General features: G+C 36.8%; 1 long non-coding RNA gene across 2 annotated transcripts in view; it reads right to left on the bottom strand.

The window, feature by feature from the left end:
* The window catches only part of LOC116440092, a 177,555-nt gene that overhangs the window by 138,818 nt on the left and 19,067 nt on the right, over positions 1-19,670 (bottom strand). For both annotated transcript variants that reach the window (XR_004238407.1, XR_004238408.1), the window contains 3 exons: positions 10,706-10,831; positions 8,828-9,061; positions 8,598-8,664 (listed from right to left, as the gene is read on the bottom strand). This is a non-coding gene — a long non-coding RNA (uncharacterized LOC116440092). The remainder of the gene's footprint in view (positions 1-8,597; positions 8,665-8,827; positions 9,062-10,705; positions 10,832-19,670) is intronic.

Genomic DNA, 19,670 nt, shown 5'->3' with positions numbered 1-19,670 from the left:
CACTTATATTACATTACATAACAATAGAGACAGGTGAAATTTTTCTATCCTAAATATTGTTCTTTGGTACAGGCAGTATTTATTTCAGTTAAAATGGGCATTTGAACAGGCACTGATTGTCAATATTATCTAATCCACTCTTCTGTCTGGGGCTGCAGTAGAGCATGATTCAGAGGAAGCTGTCAAAGGTCTTTGAACTGCATGTTAGCTGTCTTTTTATTGTTCTGTTTGTTTTCTCCACAAAATGGAAATCATCTCTTAAGGCACCTGGACTAGGTGGCTCCCAAGTAACTGTGGGAATCTCCCTGGGACAGGGCTGGGAGGCAATGCTGGGCAGGTCACTTCAGCCAGGCTCCCAGAGTCACTGATCTTGCAGGATGCTTCCTCCTACCCCAGGAGTGCATCTCAGCAGTTAATGCAGTGGCTCAAATCTGTGTGCCTTCTACAGAGTCCCAATTGGAAGTCTCCCATTTTCAGGAGAATCTGAAGTTGAATCCTATCAGGTATAAACTCTTCTCCTGCCACTGAGGAAATGGAGCTCAGTAATGACACTCAGATAAGCCTGACCCTGGGTAAAAGGAGGTGTTAGAAAGTCTAAGCCACAGGTGATCAAATAATACAAAAGTGATCCAGCAAGGACATTTAAGGTATGAATTCTGAGTTGTCTAAATAAACACCCTTTAAAAGTGGAGATTATGTAGCTAAATAAATAGGAAGCTTCTAGGTATGTTGGCTGACTTTAATGAATTGTGAGTGTGTGTGCTAATTGTTAGGCACAGCATGGATGCGGTTTTGTGGTCCTGAAAATATGACGCTGAAAGTCTACACTGCTTAGTGGTTGGCAGACTATGTTTGAAAGTGATTCAAGACAAATCTGCGCCCCAAAAAAAGGAAAAGTCATAAGTAGTGTAGACCTCACCATGTAACACTGGGCTCTGGGGAAAAGATTTGTTTCTGAACCTCTTTTAGTTACTGGTATAGGCACAGACCAGGAACACTGCTGTATATTGCTTCAGATCACCTCCAGACATTTCTCAATTATTTTGCTGAAAAGCAAACCACAAGTTAACCATACCACAACTGGGAACCTTTATGGGCAAAATCAGTAAGTCTTTATACTTATGCTGTATTCACCAGAATAAAATGAAATAGCAGATGAAAGGATGGTAGCGCAGGAAGGTAATAAACATGACTGTCTGGGAAATCATTCTGACCCCAAAAGAAAGAGCAAAAGACAGAGAACACTCTTGTTGAAACTTTGGCTGCACAGTATGTTTGAAGATGAAGGTTTTGCTTTTGTGGAACACGGGCATTGGGACGTCATTCTGCTAGACCAGTGAGCTGCACTGACCAAGGGGGATCCAGCTCACGGGCAGGGTAGATACCCTGGTAGATACCCTGGATACTTTGGTTGGAGTAGATGTATGATACGAAATGGCATAACTAATTGAAGATTTTGTGTTGACAAATGTAATATGGACCTAAGCTTTGTATACCCCATTAGAACCCATAAAACACGGGAAATTAATATAAGCGTCTGGAGGAACCAAGCAGAAATGTATGACAAACACAGCTATAAACAGGATGGCATTCTTAATTTTTGCCAAAGAAAATAATCTACATATATTGCAGAACTTTCAGAAAGTTGAAGGCAAAAAATTGCTCAGTATGATATTGAATGTGCCAACTTTATAAACATTTATAGGTTGAATCTGATAAAGTAAAATTATACGTTTAGGTATGTTTTATGGATAATTGATTTTTTGTTCTTTGGTAATGAATATATTTAATTTCAGGTAAATAAGAACAGGTGCATTTTTTCTTTATATTTTCAGAATATAAAAGTACAACGTTTTAGACAGCATTTGGATTTGCTCTTAATAGCCAAATATGTATCTTGGTACTTAGAAAATGTGGTGAAACTTCAGAATTTATTCAGTAAAATCACTTTTATCTCAGTGCTTGCACCATTTTCTATGAGACAAGAGAACAGGAACCTTATTTGCAGTCAAGAAGAGGGAGATCTAAGCTTTCCTTCCCCAGCTCATGGGTAACTGATATATATACATATATATGTATATGTTAAAGAAAGCAGACTCATTTATGGTTTTGGCATGACATTTAGATCCTGCCATACCTGGTTGCCTTACAGCTGTTGATCCAGTTCATCCCAAATTCTGCAATACTTTTACGTGCATCAAAATGAATGTCTTTAGGTGACTTAATCATTCAAGGTAAAAAAAAGTTCAGGCCTACTGGTATCGTGTAAAGCTAATGAAGATGATTCCCCATTAGTAATCAAAGAGGGTGTTGAACAACAAATACAAGTGATTAACATTCTGAAATCTGCAGTACTAGATAACCAGCATTTAAGAATACCTATGAGCAGCTGGAGAAATGTTCAGCACATTGGTGATAATTCTGGATGAGTCCTAACATATAAGAATTCCTATAGAAGGTGACGAGACAATATTACTTGTCAGACCCCTTTCCCTGCTGCTACTCTTATGCAAAACAATGCAAAGCTAACATGGGATGCTTCTCCTCTGATTTCACAAGAACTAGTACCAGAGGAATAATTGCAAATGTTTGTCAACAACCCAGAAGTGAGCATAAAATTACCCCTGGAAGAATTTATGGTTAAGTCAGTGGTAAAAAACAAAGAGAACTCTGTGGAGGTAGAAAAGAATGCTTAGTAAACTAAGTTATTAGAAATAGGATACTTTTGATACAGTCCAATCCTTAGTTACATTTCTAGAAGTGAGGATGAAAACCACAGAATGACTGAAAACAGTGGCTTAAAGTACATAGAAATCATGTAGCAACCAAATTCATTCATAAGCAACCAAACAATAGCTCAGAATGGGATGATGTAGAAAATCCCCAGCATGATTTCTGAATGGTCACTGAGGGAGCAGGAGAGTTGATCTTTCTGTTGTAATTTGGGGAGGACAATGCTGGAGCATTGCATCAAATCTGCAGTCCTCACTTTCTGAAAGACTCAATGAAGCTACTGGAAACAGTAGACAGGATACACAGAAATGTTTCAAAAATGGGAAAAAATGCCTTCTGTTGAGAAATTTGGATCTTTCTGTTTATGAAGCAGAAGATTGAGAGGTGACTTGCTTATGGCATATATACCTTCTCAGGCAGAAAATAATGGATATGAAAGGACTCTGTAATCTAGTGGAGGGAGGCATAATAAGAACTAAAGGCTGGAGCCTGAAGCCAGATGAATTCAAATTGGAAATAAGGCACACACTTTTAATGTTGATAGCTATTAGCTATCAGAACACATTATAGAGGGAAGTGGTGGATTTTCCATCTCCTGAGATCTTCAAATCAAGATTAGATAACTCTCAGGAAGATATACTTTAGCTGCAGAGAAACTATTTGGCTCAAGGTAGGGAAAACTGTGTGAAAGATAAGTGCCTGTGATCAAGAAGAAGAGTTCCTCTTTGCTTCTTGCACTATGAAATTTTTGAAAACCTGCAGTATGTAGCTGGGAGTTAATCTGAGTCTTCCACCCCAGATTTAGTCCAATCAGATTACTGGTGCATTGAAGCGAAATTCATACCCCATCCCTCACTCTTTTATATTCCTTTGCAGGGTTTACCCAGAGGGAAGTCAGATTTATTGCTGTTTGCTTTCCTTCAGTATGCTGCTAAGGCAATGCTGCTACATGTTAGAGAAATTAATGGAAAAGATCTGCAACCACTGTTTAGACTTTCATTCACGCTTCATTTCCAGAGGAGCTCAAAAGAGATATCACTGTCTCTGGCATGTACATATAGGATTGTAGCATGGCAAAACGCAGAAATGTTGTGTTAACTATAACACCTATTAACTTTATTAATCATATGACTTTGTATTTGCAGTCTTCACTCCCAAGCCACTGCAATTACTGGAAAATTTTTGCTTCATATGTGAGCAAAGGCATCAAAGAGAACAGTTTTGTAATCTGTGGCATCCACAGATAGGTACAGAGAAGTTGGAAATTCATTATTATGTTAAACGACATCCTTTGTTAAAGGGTGCTGTGTAGTCCAGGTAGGGGAAAAAACAGGGAAATATTTTGTCTCATCCTGGTCTCCTATATCAGAAAACTGGTGTAAATAATTTGGTTGCAGGGCTTGTATTTTAAAAGACCACAGACTAGTGATGACACTAACAAGAAAAGTGAGCAGTACTGCAGAATCTCACAGTTTTGGTAATATGGCATGCACTTATTTATCTCAGATTTTGGCTTGAAATTGCTGGCTTCAAGACTGATTTTGTGATGGTGAGGGGAATAGAAAAAGGATGTGTAAGGCAATGTAGGTAGGAAAAAAATGAAGATAAAAAGATTGGTTTAACAGAGAAAAAAGGGAGAACAAAAAGTCATCATATATTTGGAAACAAATAAAATGAACAGGTTTATGAATAATAACTCTATGAACTCTTAAGGCATAAGTAATTTTGTTTAACTTGAGCTGTCAATGTCTGAAATTGTCACCATAGATTCCCTCTAATGCCAATGGAGAGAAAGAGATGCTTTTAAAACATGATTCAGCTAACCTATTTTAGCCATCTACTTCAGGATGAGATGAATCATACCCTAAAAGTGCCCATTTCTCTCCACTGATTATGGAAAGAATCCAAGGTGACAACTTCAGAAGCAGATGTCTCAGTTATAGATTTTTGTACTTTGTTGAATGAATCCCACTATTAGGGCCTGTAGATTCTGACATAGCGTGACTTTTTTCCATAATTTCTTATTGAAAAAACAGCTAGTATGGAAAAAGAGAGGAGATGCACATACATTTGTATTGGGTGCAATTTACTGTAGAATGGCTGGAAAATTGACATTATGTGTGTCAAGTGTTGACATTTTGATGAAAAAAATCAACCCTCAAAATAATTCACTTGAGAGAGAAAATATTTCTCTGTGGAAATACTGACATGTGGCCTCATGTCAGTGACAGGTCAGTACTTCAGGCTTCCAAACTTCACTATAGGACAGTGCTTCTGCCTGGACTACATATTCCAGGATTCATCCTGATTCCTTCTGCTGGTCATCCTGGTTGTGCTGCTTGGGATGCTCATTTTAATGATACATCACAAGAGATAAATCCAGCTAAGCAGCCAGAACCACGCAGGAGAGATTGGAAGCACGAAGTAGTGAATTTACAAGTTCTGCAAGGTGGCACACTTTTAACCGAAGTATGTAGAGTTCTGATACAATGATACCAAGTTAATGTTTTAAACAAGCACATGGCATTTTTTAAAAAGAAATAAATTGGTTTAGAATCAATAACCTGACTTCTCAACATCCAGAGTGACTATTCAGTCTTAAAAGAAAGCTGAATTATGGTTGTACACTTATTCCTTTTTTTGCTACTGTATTTCAAGGCTCTTTATAAAATTCTAAGTCTCCTTTGATAGACTTATGGTCATATTCTACATTTTTGTGTTCCTGTTCCCATTCCCTTTTCCTTCTCTTTTCCCTTTCCCTTCCTGTTATTTTTTTGTGCTTCTTCTCTCAGCCTTTTATTTTCTCCCTTTCTCTCTTGTTGAGGAACTGTGCATGGTGCTAATAAACTTACTATTCCTTTTACCAATGTGTACTTAGTAAAGAGTACTTCCCAGTACAGAGAAGAGCACAGAAAACCACAAACAAATTAGATCTGTTTGACAGGTTATCAAATCAAACTTAAGTGCAAAGATATGCATAAGTTAAGTTCAGAAATATCTTTGAAGATAAATCTTATGCATAACATTTCTAGAGATAACATCATGTTCAACTTACAGAGGCTGCATTACTCATGTGCATAAAATAGTAACCTTCGTGAATGGTTGAAACAAGTTTTGCTCTTCAAGAAGCCAGAGATTATGACTCCTGATTCCAGCTGGAGGGAATTGAAAGGTAGAAAACTTAATTTCAGTGTTTCCTTTAAAAGAAAATCTCCCTTTTGAAAAGAAGAGCAAAGGCTGAACAGCCTCTGAGGTTTTGAGTTTCCTTCAGAGAGCTCTGCTGATGTTCCATTATTTGACAATAAAACTTAGGTGGAGAAATAGGCTGCTCTTAGTTTTATTTGGAATTTAAAGTCAACTGCTTATAACAGTATATGCTATGATGCAAATAAAAAATATACTTTAATGATACACGCTACACACAACCAAAAGCTCTAATGACATAGTCAAGAACTCAAAAAAATTTGCCTTTTAAATATGCATAATGTTTTGCATTTGATTATGTATTCACATATTATTTATTTTCACAGATGTCACCTTGCATTTTCCCAAACCTTGATGCCCTCTAAATTCCAATCTGCCACAGCTTTCTCAGTTCGATGTCTTCCTCACAGGTGGTCCTTTAACCCAGCTCCATTTTGACTCACTGTCCTTTGTCAATTCAGCATGAGATTCACTGTCCACAGTAAAAGTGTGATCTCAGAATTTTCAGTTGGGCTTAGACATCCTTAAGCTGTCCTGATCTCTGTTCTACCCATGAAGATCCCCATCTGGCTTTTTTTTACACCTTTTCTGTGCTGGTTTTACTGGCTATGCCCGTTGCCTGCCTCCCTATCTCAGAAAGTAAAGGCTTCCTATTTCCTAAATATCCACCCTAGTTTACTGCTCAGTGGGAAGTGTATGTGTGTGGTATGTTGAGGGAATGATTATTCTCCTGTATGTGGCTGAATCCAGATACTGTGTTCAGTTTTAGGAACCCAAAGCAAGAAAGACATAAATCAGTATAATCCAAGGGCTAACAGCCCCTACAAAGAATGAACATCTGTGGCGGCTGGGTTTTGTTCAGCCTGGAGAGGTGGCTGCAGGGTGACCTCACAGCCACCTTTCAACATTTATGAGTAGGCTCCTCAGATGGCAGAGATAAGTCTATCACTGAGATGCATGGCTAGAGAACAAGAGATAATGGCCTTAGCTGGACAGGGAGAGGTTCTGACTGGATGTAAGAAAAAACGTTTTTAACTGAAGATAATAAAGTACTAGAGTAGGTTGCCCAGAAAGGTCATGGAATCCAACCTTAGAGGTTTTCAAGACCTGACAAGACAAAGTCCTGAGCAGCCTGGCTTCTGAATTTGATGTTGAACTTGTTCTTAGTAGAAGGTTGAACCAGAGACCTCCTGAAGACCCTTTCAACCTACATGAGTCTGTAATACTGTGAAACCTCTGTTGAAAATATTTTCCCAAAAGTTCCTCACTTGTCCAAGCTAGAATGGGTTTGGATTTATATCAGTCCTGTGAATCCTTTTAAAACTTCAAGCCTTTGCTCTCAGGCACAGAATACTTGGAACTCTTCAAAGGAAAGACTGCCAGAATTTTTTCAGTATATACTAAACAAGGCTATCTCCCTGGACTCTTCGTTGGATACTACTGAGTAGTTTTGTCTAGAATATTTGAAGAAAGAAAAAATGAAGTCTGAGGCAAGGTGAATGTAGAAAAGAAGTCTGAGTCTCAGACTCTTGCTGGTCTACCAATAGTGCTACCAAAGTTGCTGCTAATCCATCATGACTACAGTGAAAGCTCAGCTCCCCATACCACCAGCTAAACATCACAGGTTGAAAACCAGGCAATTTTCCAGATACTGATTCTTTTTTAGTGGGAATTCCTTGCTTTGGCAAATAAAAAGGTAAACCAGAATAAAGCCTATTTTATCATCTGTTTTTCATGCACTGTATTGTGTTTAAGTTGAGTTGTATGGAATTAATAATTCAGTGTATTGGCCAGTTTAAAAAAATTATGCCTGGTATCAGCTGTAATGTTATAACAGTATTTTTCCCCTCCCTCCATGCCCCTCATCCCCCCCCCCCCCCGCAAAATTTATTGCTGACCTACTGTATGGTGTTCCTCTGAGATTCCTGAAGTATTTCCAAATATGTATGACTTAGCTAAGAGATGATTGCTGACATCTAGCAAAGTTAATCAAAAATGAAAACAATGCTACGTCTACAAGTAAAGGTACAGGACAGCCACCAAAACAAAAATAAAATAGAGTGCATTTTGTCATATTTTATGGTGAAGAAAGTGGAAGATAGAGCAATATCTATTGCTCTTCAGCTTGGAAGCTAGGGGTTTCTTGTGAAAAAAAGTCTAATAAAAAAATTGGGCTGCAGAGAAAATTAAACTCTAACACAATGGGAAGTATCTCTAAAGTGGAATACACAGAGAAAAGAAAAGGTGAAATATAATATCTTAAAAGAAAATTTTCATAAATGAAACCCATCAGTATAGATAGTTGTCTGCTTGTGTTTGAATGGTTATCGAAGACAGAGTGTTGATTAAACTCATAAATTATAAGTGAACTTTATATATGGAAGATCTTTTGGGACTTAAGAAACTATGTGCACTCTAAGCCTGACAGCTGATGTCAACATCTTCATTCCATATTTTCTGAAGAAGCCAAGAAAAAGACAACCAGTTTGTAAGGTGTTCAGAATGGGCAGACTTACAGCAGAAGAACCCAGATAGATCTACAGATTTATGTGCACTAATTTTCAGGTCTGGAATAGGAACCGGACTTCCTTGTATTAGAAGGGGCAAGTGAGAAATGGCTGTAAGGTCCTGAAAAGAGGAATGAAAATTGGTAAAACTACCTTCAGAAAATCTGCAGGATTTTTGCAAACTTCAGGATGCCACATTGCCTCTGTTGTAAGTATTCACCTGAAAAGCACAAAGACTTAATCAGAAAACTATGTTTCTTGTCATTTTAGTCCATTTATATTAGAGAGTTATGTGATGGCTTCTTGTAGATTTTTTTTGTTTGAAATATAACTCAGTAGGACTCTGCTTATCCACACCAATAGCTTGCATGTTTCTGACTCACCTCACTTGAGCTTGAAGGGTTATTTCAGGGTAGCAGCTTTCACAGCCCTTCCTCACAGGATATTTCCAGGTGGATATTGACATTAGTTCTTGCAGTCCAGGAGTTTGGGGGCAGACGTAAGTGATGGCAGGCTTTGCCCTGAGCAAATTCTGTTCATGTAACCATCGGCACCACTGCGGCCAGACCACTGTTTCCTGAGGCCTGGATAAAAATATTTCCTCCACCACAATCACCCTAGGGGAATAAAAAAACCCAACAAAACAAAACTGAACTTTCCATATAGACCTTTTATTTTAAACAGCCAATGTTAAATTTCTGCCAAATTCAGAAGGTGTTTTTGATTATGTAGCTTTCAACTACCATGGAATTTATATAGAAAAACTTGTGTTCTTCGGGGAGCCCTGTCACACATCTGCAAAATAAGGTTCTTTTTATGTACCTACACATTAACATTGACATCCACTCCCTCATTTAATTAACAACATTTGAATGTAATTTCCTTTCATGTAGTAATTGTATTTTTTATTCCTAAAACGATCTCTTGTTTTGTAGGGAGATACAATTGGAAAATGTCAAGATTTGTACAGAAAAAGACCCCAGTAACAATAAGGGGTTCCTTTTTACCTCATGATTTTTGAAACCTAAATCTGGCCTTTCCTAGCAAGTTTTGAAAAAAAAAATCTGATGTGGGAAATGAGCCTCTAGATTTTGACTTGAGGGGAGAAATTTCTAAATTATTTGTTTCTTTCTTTCAGTGAGTTCAAAGCTAACATGCTGGGTCTGGGAACTCTCATCTCCTTAGGACCCTGGTAGCAACTATAAATAGTTATAGATGTTAATGTAGGTATGCACACTGGAGAATCTAGAGCATGTATTACATGTCCACCAAAGAGTTCAATTCCAAAGACGGAGAAGCTAAAACTGCATTAGTAATGCACCACTTTAACAGCCAGATAAAAGATATATGGTGGAGGAACGCAGTCCAATGTTCACTACCTATTGAATTTCTTTAATAATGCCAATGACCTCATGAATATTAAAATGATTCCTGGGTTATGTGTCCTTATGTAAGCTATTCCTCTTGTATCCGGTAAATGGTGTCCATGCAGTTATTAAAAAGAAGAAAAGAGAGGAAAGTGAGGTTAGATCACAGGGGGAAAGGTCAACCTCTTGGGAAGGGTCTCAGTATTCTTTGTTCAGTACTTCACCTAAAGAACCAGGAGATAATGTGTAAATTGTTTGGAGTTTTTTAAATCAGAATTTAAGTGCACAAAAGGCAATCCTTTAGTTTATGAAACATGTGAGCACAGTAAGAAAATCTTTTAGTGATTTTTGTGGTTTTTTACATTACTGAAAAATTTCTCCAAATTAAATACTTTAACAGGTAGGTGATAACTATTCTCTTACAATAGGCTTAGTCCTTTACAGTAATTTTTCTGGTGATTAAAATATTTATATAATTATCATAGTAAGTGAACTGATGAACTTTGCTGTTGGAAGAAAAATAAACTTTTGAGTAGATTTGGGATAAGATACTTGGACGTTTCTGCAAAAATACCTAATAAAAAGAAATAATTTATTCTGAACATTTTTTCTTTAACTGATGAAATTATTTAATAAATAAGCTTATCTTGGTGTGAGATTTCCTAGAAGCAGAAAGTTCTAAGAGTCATAAGATAACTTTGAAAAATACTCTTTCCAAGAAATTTGGAAAAGTAGCAGGAAGAAAAGACTTGTAACAGACATTTTAAACTACTTTTATGCATCCAAATGAAGAAGTACAAGTTCTGAATGGTTGTATGAGCAATATCAAAATGCATGTTATGCTGAAGGTTCATTTCCATTTCAAATTCTGGCACTTCTTCTAGCATATATTACCTTTCTCTCTCTCACCAGTCCCCAAATTCATTCGCCTCGAAAAGAAGATATTTTGCACTGTTTCCTGAAGAAAAGCACTTTTGGTCAATTAGGTCAGAAGCAGCTTCCATATTTTTGAAACAAAACCTGGGAAAAAAAAATTAAAAGCATCTTACATGTAGTAGTTTATCCCTTTAATACATCCATTAATATTAAATAAATCCCGCAAAAACAGTGTCTTGGTTTTGGAAAATATATTAATTGGGTGTGGGTCAGGAATAAAATCCAGGAACTCACTTTTAATATTTCTTAAATCAAAAGCTTCTTGTTCTTAACAGCTAACCCATTTAGATTTTCCTTCCGCCTCTCCCTTCCACAAGCCAGCTCCTTCAGCTGACTGCTGCGCTCCAGTGCTGTCTGTATATGTTACAAGCATTACAGCCATCCTCATTTATACCTGTTCTGGTGTCAATGTTACTCCCACAAATGGCTGAAAAAATACACAATTTTTCTTAATGCTCAGAGCCAAATTTACTACCGAGTGCCTCTGTAATTTGCAATGAAATGCTGAAGTTTTTTTGGGAATCTGACCAAAGTACCCTTCAAAAGCAAAAGAAAATCCTGACACACAGGGTCTTTTTCTGATTTAATATGTTTCCATCTAGATCACAAACATCTAGCAGAAAATAATTATATAAATGCAAAAAAATCAGTTAATTTTATTGAGGATTTTTATTATACATAATTCCTAGGTCCTTTGGTTAGCGGTGTATGTTCCAGACATTGCTGAGCAAAACCAATCTATTTACCGATAAATTAGGAAGCATGTAACATTAGAAGACAAATCTCCTAAAAGCCCAAAACTTCAAATAAGTTTTCTTAAATGTACTCCCATGAATAGACCCACTAAAATCAATGAAGCTACTCATGTGCATAAATTTCAGTTTATGCAAAAGTCCTTGAAGACAGGAGATTTAGCTCTTAATTATTTTAGGTCACTGAAGGAAATGGAGGCCACAGTGTCTCCCAGAACAGGTGACAAATCTGCTTAGAAAGGTAATATGGAAGTGGCATAAGGAAAAGGTGTATAAAGCAGTCTTGTCCAGGAATACATAAGCACACTGATGCTGCCATAGATGATTCAGCTGGGAAAAGACTGATCTAAGTAATTATATTGCAAATTCTTTAGAGGAGATATCCCATACAAATTTTAGAAAATACAGATTAGGGACTCAAGGTAGCTGCTGGGTGCATAATTCACTCCAAATAATTTGTTAGACAAACCTCATTTCCTTTTTCTATTTGTGAATTGTATAAGAGCAGTTTACAATCTTCTTAGATTTATTATTCAGAATTATTCCCTGAATGAAGGTGTATCATTTATGAGAACTTCATTGCAAGTGCTTGATATTCAAGGTTTGGCATTCAATATTGTTATGTTGGTTAGTTGGAGCAGAACACATCACACTTTGTGTTTCTCTGAGTGCAAGTAACTCAAAGTCAGATTTTCTATTCTAAATCACCATATTTCAGAATTCAAAAATCACTTTCTATTCCCATTTTGCAGTAATCACAAGACGTCTCACAAACGTTCTGGCTAAAGGCACATTTGTTCAAAATTAAAACATTAGTTTTATGGAATTATTTTGTCCTGTTATGTTCCTATTTATGTCCTATGTCTCTATTTCTCAGCTACAACAAGAAGGTTTATCGTCCAAAAAACTAAACTAATGGGGATAATTTTGTCCAGCTGCATAATGCCCCAGCTGGCATATTGTGGAACGTCCCATGCCTTATTCATCAGTCATAATATGTTAAGAATGAAACAGCCAAAAGTGACACAAACAAAGACTTAAACCTTTAGCTGTCTAAAATCAGTGGGAAGAAATTTTTGAGAATGAAGAGATGTTTGAGACTCTTGAGAGTCTTTTCTTGTATGCTCATAAGATGAGGGAGATTTCTATCTTAGTCCTGTTTCTGGAGAACTATTTCTCACATCATGGAACAAACCTTTTTCGTGGTCCTTCTGTTGCTGGAAAATGCTATGATAAATAGAAGATAGTAAAATCATGGTTAAAAAAAAAAAAAGAAAAAAAAAAAGAGAAAACATCCTGAAATAGTTCCTAACTCCTGTTTTTCTTGAGGAGGAAACAAATAACTAAGGAATCATAAGTGAGATATATAGAGAAATTACAGTGCTCTTAACACAAGCAATATTTAGTTATTTTTTAGCCCTGGCTTGCAGTCAGTCATCCTAACCATCTGCTCAGAACTGAACTTTTTCTTCTTCTTCAGTGTAGTTGAACTGTATCAACAGAAACAATTTTTTCAGGGAGAGTAAATGTACCGCTAAGAAAAGTTTGATGAAAGACTGAATCTTTGTATTGCTGGAAAGTAAGTCTTCCTGTAACAAGCAGCTAATGTTTGAACACGTCAAAGCAAGCCTTTTAGAACAGGAGATAAGAGCACTTGAATGCTTCTTGCAAAGTGGTAACTGGCTAACTGGCCCAAAAGCAAATGTTGTGTACGGTAATTTATTCTGTGAGTTACACTTTCCTCAGACTTGAAAAGATCTTTAACATGACTCAGTACATTGGGTTTGACTCCCACTCTCATTTGGGAGGATTGGGTCTGAAATACAGACCCACTGTACAGGTAAACATTTTATTCCTACAGGCAATATTAGTGGCATAGACAGTGGTAAAATAGTGGTCAGATTTGTATTAGGAGTGGCTTGTAACATAATGTCAATCTGAGATGGGGTGTTTATTCATGGTTTTAATTTCAACTGTGCTGCTAAATGCTACGCTGCAGAAGCTTTAATGTTTAAGCAAATATATTAATCTAAAAGTACTGTTATTGATAAAAATTCTTTGCTTTCAGAATTGGGGAATAACACACAGTCAGAAAGGCTTTATTGCTGGCGTAAGTTACAGCTGTGCTAGAGGGGATAGCTACACTAACCTAGTGTCAGTATCTCGGCATGTGGCCTGTTCAAAGTCATTGTTTACGTGGACTTTCTACAATATGGAGTTATCAACATTTTCTTACAGAAATCTCAGTGCTGCTTCGTACTTCCAGAGTGAGAATATAGCAAGACAGACTTTGTTTTCTCTTTTTCTCCTTTGAAAAAGCAAAAAAAAAAAAGAAAGAAAAAGAGAAAAAACAAGATTAAAAAAAAGAAAAAAATGAAAATAAAAAGAAAAAGAAAAAGAGTTCTCTCTTTCCCTAGTAATTCTCCTCCATTAGAAATGTATGTTGTTATAAATATTAACATGTGTAAGTATAGACATTTATAATACATTGAAAATGCTCATATTTTGGGTATCTTACTCCTCACTCTAAAATGTCTTAGGCTGACTGTGCTGTCAATGTCATTTCACCCTGAGAAGAGGAATAGCTCTCTCTCTGAGGGGTGCCCCATGGTTGTCACCCGGGCTGGACCCAGCTCTGCACACAGCGAATGTGTGGGCGGAAAATGCTTCTTTAGCACACACGACATCCCGTGAGCCCAAACACACGGGGCATTCTTAGGTGGTATTAATATGTAAGAAGGTGGTTAGGACCCTGCCAGGCATGTTTGGGCAGGCTGCCCAAGGCCCTGGTGTGGGTTGCGTGCAGGCACAATGCGCTCTTGTCTGCTCCTGGGAATGCATTTTGAGCAAGGGAGGTAGACATACCTCTGGAAACCTGAGTAAGGCAAACTGTTCCGGTTCATGTTAGGAGGGGAAAGGAAATGAATAAAGGGCATAAATCTTCGTTAGCCCACCAAGAGCAAAGAGCATTCTTCCATGCACAATAAAGAGTAAAGGAAATAAAAGGTAAGTACGAATAAAAGGAACTTTTGAGCTCTCCTCTGCAGCAAAAACACCACGAAAACCCCTAGAAAGATTCAGATGTCTGTAGATAAACAAAGGTACTTCAGAAGTCTTTGTGAGGGTGTGCACAGAGTTCCTAATAAAACAATATATTCTGAGAAAAAAATATCAGTATACTGAACCTGAATTTTGCCCCCAAAACTGACAAATATTGTTCTATTAAAGATATAATTTGAAGAATATTTCCTTGGTCCATTCTGGGTCTCTGAAGTCTTCCACATATACTGCTGAAGAAAGAAGCCCTGAAAACTTGAGCTGCCGCTCCCCAGTTCTGAGTTTCAAAAGAGTAATGCTGTAGCAGTTCTAACACAAAGCAGTGTCCCAAGGCTTGTATGCCAGCAAAGCTAGAAGTAGCTAGTCCTGCAAAGTCAGTGGGTTGGCATTCAATGGTGGCTTCATTCCCTCCCGCTGCATCCCAGATGGGTTGGGCATGCATGCGTATCCCAGTTTGGGAACATCACCTGTCCAGGTTTCTGAAACGGAGTTTTGAAATTCCAGTTCATATTAGATTGGTGAATATTTGATTTTATAATCAAGGTGGAAAGAGGTACCACATCAAAATACCACAAGTCCATGCAAATAAGAAAATTTGTGTCTTGCATAATTACATTCTCGCCTCCTTGATGTTTTCATAGATCATTGATTAGCGACATGCAATAAAATATTCCTTTTCCAAGAAAATAACATGTATATGTATAATTTTTTAATCCTTACATACATAGTAGCAATAGCTGAGATTTTATGGAGATAAGCATCTGATGGGGCTTTGGTATTGCTGATGAAAGAATTCAGCTACTGGAACAAGCCTATCCCACAGATGATATAGCAGAATTACTCCAATGGCTAAGGGCACATTGGTGGCACTAGGACAAAGATTCAGATCAGGAAAAGCCACATACAAATAAGTATAAAGATGGGAAGCATATGTGACTGTATGGAAACTTAAAGCAGATGGTGGAACAACTTAAGACTGGAAAGATCAAAGTTACAGATAAAACTAGTTAGATCAGAAAACTGGAGCAAAAGGAGTAGGAGTAACAATGGACAATATATTGAACAAGCAATAAAGACAATGCTGTCACAGAAAAGACAAACACTGCCCTAGGTTGTGTTAATTAGAGCATCATGTCTGATACAAGGAAGACTGTTTTTCCACTCTGTTTGGTTCAGCTGAGCTTCATCCAGAGAGACACATTTAGTTGGGGCTACCACATTTTTCAAAAGATACAGACAAATTAAAAGGAGTTAAAAGAAGGACATTGAAAGCGATAAAAGATATTAAAAACAAGGCCTGGAAGGAAGTTTAAGAGGTTGTGGTGTGTTCAGGCTAGAGAAGAGAAACCAAAAAGGAGAAAAAATAACTCTTGATAATTGCATAAAAGGGTGTTACCAATACGAAAGGAACCAATTGTTCTCATTAGTCAATCGGGACAAAACAAGAAGTAATGGATTTCATCTGCAACATAGAAAATAGGGTTAAATATCAGGAAAAACTTTATGACTGTAGGAAGAGTAAGAACATGGAGCAAACCATCAAGAAGTTTTCCAGAACCACCTTAATGGCAGGATTTTAAGGCCAGACTTAATGTTGACCTATCAGCAATGTATTAAGTTTAATGAAATCACTCTTGACACAATGCATTAGGGAAGAAGAAAAAATACTGGGCTGAATGACCTGCATGGGATATGTTTGCTGGTAAATAGCACTGTGATTCTCTGACCCTGTGTAGTACAACGAAAGGCTTATTTGCTATTGTTAATTTTTTTACCCCATCTGTAATTCCTGTCTTGATCTGAAGGAGAAAATGCAGAGATGTATTTTCCAGGCTTTAATTAGTACTGATATGTATTCACCCAATGCATTTAGAGATGTGACCACATTCCCCATCCTCAGAGCAGTCGGTGACTGGTGCGCATTTAGGTGTCAGCTGGAAACAGAAGTTTTCTTGCCTTCCAGACACAGGGTGACTCTTGGGAGTAAGTAGTGAGTGGTTGTGCCTCACGCCTTTCTGCAGCATGCTGCAGGCAAGGGCAAGGTTTGTCTTTAAAGCTCTTTTGAACCTTCACCTCCATACTTCCATTAACTAGTAAAAGCACACTTTATACCCTAAGCATATGCTTTCTTTGCTTGGAGCATGGCAAATGTTAAAGTAAATTTCTTTCAGGAACACAAAGCCCCTAGCCCTGTACTACCTGCTGGATCAACACCCTTTTTGCAACTTGGGCTGTTAAAATATCAACATCTGCAAAATGAGGATTAGGACTAGTATCAAAATCCAGGACAATGGCCATTTTTATTGACAAACTTTATAAATTACTCTAAGCAATTCCATGTATAAATGCAAATCAGATTAATATTCAAGACAAAATTCTAAGGTATGAATATACAATTAACAAAAAGGAATAGGGGGTATGTTTTTCTTTTTGTTGTCTACTGAATTGAAGTACTAAGTGTCCCTCAAACCACTGCTTAATGACATAAACTAGAAATGAAGTAGCTGAACGAACCCCCTATATGGAGGTGTTCTGCCAACAACCATTCCAGTGCCAGCAATAAATTCCCAGACTAAACAGTTTAAATTTGGCATTCTCATTTGTGATGCTGTACTTATGCTACGCTCACAAGATTGATTCTCTGAATTCAAAGTATTCTAGAAAATGAATTATTAGAAATACAAAATTTTGGCTGACATACATATGTCTACAGTGAATTAATCTGATATTTGAACAAAACATTCTTCTTATAAAGAGAAATTTGTGGTGGTTTGAACAATAATAGCTACAGTCAGGGTCAGTCAGGTTTCCACTCTAATTCCTACTTTCAGGAGACCTAAATCCAAGCTGACTGGAGCCTGACAACCAGTTCTTAGATGAGACAAGATGGCGTATTTAGTAACCAATCGAAATAAATTTTTTTGTACCAAACATTTGTGAATTTTTTTCTACATTTCACCTGTTTTAAAAAAGAAAACAAAAATATAATTCTTTGTAGCTAAAATGATTTTCAATTAAAATTGAAATTTTCCAAAAGCTATCTCAGAGTGATTTAGGTATTCTAACAAGGAAAATGGAAGAAGTATAATGCTTGAAAAATGGACTACAAAACAAACAGAAAAAGCTTCACAAGTGTTATGAAATGTGGACTTAATATGCATGTGTGGCAGCTGGATCGACACAACGGACCCCAACGTCTCCTTCAGGTTCCTTTCATACTGTATTATTCAGTCTGCAGAGTACCAGAGACAACATTTTTTGGGAAAAAGCCTACGTTTTTGCGAACAGCTGCATTTAGACAATGAGACAAGTGATGTTATCATATGACTGTAACAGTAGAAAAGTGCTCTTGTTTAATGGAAGGATTTAGTATCTGGATATAAGGTCGTCCAGGGGTAGCATGGGATGCAAGTCAGACCACTCCTTGGTCCAGGACCATGAAACATTTCGCTGACTGATTCCATAACCAAAAATAATGTAGTCTTGCCCTTTATTTCCTCACCAGCCAGTTTCCAAAGATCATTCAAATTTAAAAAATGTTGTTTACATAACTAAGCTCATTTCCTGCTAGAAATAATGAAAGATGTTTTGGATTTATTGATAAATTTTATCTGATTTATGAAAACCACTTTTGTCCACTCTTTTCTGTTACAAGTGAGTGTACTGTACTGGGAATACTGAGCTAATGCCCTCGAGGAAGACCATGTGACTGCAATTATTTATGAATTAACATGTCACGGATTTGAAGCTTTGAGACAAACACATTTCCCAGCTGCACATTTGTGACTTCTGAGTTTGTAAATGAAGCAGATGAAATAATGACTTGCTCTTCCTCTCTATTCCTCTTATATATTGGCTAGTTTACTTGCGAGATATTTAAAGACAGGCACAAATACTTACATAGATATTTATCATCCACAGAGAGTGTAAATTAAACATGCCATTACTTTATCAGCTATGATAAATACTTGACGCCAGACTGGATTTCTCTACAAGTGATGTTATCATTGTTTTTAATACATCATTTGCCTTTAGAGATATAGAAATAATTTCTGAATGTTAATGCTGCTTAAAGACAACACAGTACAGGAGTAAAGCCCTGCAAGTAAAGAGTGAGCTGCTTTACAAAGCACAGTTATATGCACTCAGTGCTTTAACTCAATTTGTGCTCTGTGAGCCAAACAATAATTTGGCTGATATTATTAGATACATACTTGTTTGGTTTGTCCTGAAAACTTGAAAGTCAAGCTGAAATCAAGCTCAGATGTCTTAATCGATAGCACAAACATAAAGACAAGAAATAGATGTAGAATACATATGGTTTTGCTGTCAAATATAAACAAGTGTAGCTGATACACATAAATACATATATTTGTTAGCTGACTATGTAAATTGAAATGAAAGCCCATTTTCAAGCACGACCTGTGATAAACAAATGCATATAAATAAAGAATAATTCAAGATAACTCTAGAATAACATCAATTAAAACAATTACAGCAACTTCTAGTCATCATGAAGTATTGTTTCAGTTCCATCTTAAAACAGGAAAAGCTCTCAATTGTTCTTAAATCAACTGGTAACTGATTCCACATTTGTGGAGCCTTGAAACAAAAAGCTTTTTATCCCTAGTTTGTATTAATTCTAGGGCATGGTCGTTCCACAGCATGAATTGAATGTAATGTATAAGCTGCTCTAAGGGAAAGCAGGAGCTCGAAATAGTGGACACTAATTGACACGGCACTCTAATTGCTCTTTTATATCCATATTTTAAAAGCAGATTTTACAAGGGGAAAAAAAGTCATATCTAGAGTTGACACGACTGGCAAGTTGAAAGTGCATTCAGACCTATGAAATTTTACAGAGCGTTTGATAATGTGTCAGGTATAGATCTATAAGTATAGAAAAAAACCCCAAAAACATAAGAAAATATAATATAGAAAAAAAATATTTGGAATTCTGATAATCAGTCTGTGCTATTAACTAGTATATTAAAACTGCCTCTTCATTCACCCTTGAAGATAGCAGGGTACAGAGGAATTTAAAACTGTTATATATGTTTGTGCTTATACAATGTATTTATTTGTCTCCTTTAAACATATAAATAAACCATAAA

The sequence above is a fragment of the Corvus moneduloides genome, chromosome 2 (genome assembly GCF_009650955.1).
Source record: "Corvus moneduloides isolate bCorMon1 chromosome 2, bCorMon1.pri, whole genome shotgun sequence".
Taxonomy (NCBI): Eukaryota; Metazoa; Chordata; class Aves; order Passeriformes; family Corvidae; genus Corvus; species Corvus moneduloides.
This window is presented reverse-complemented; position numbering and strand designations above follow the sequence as displayed.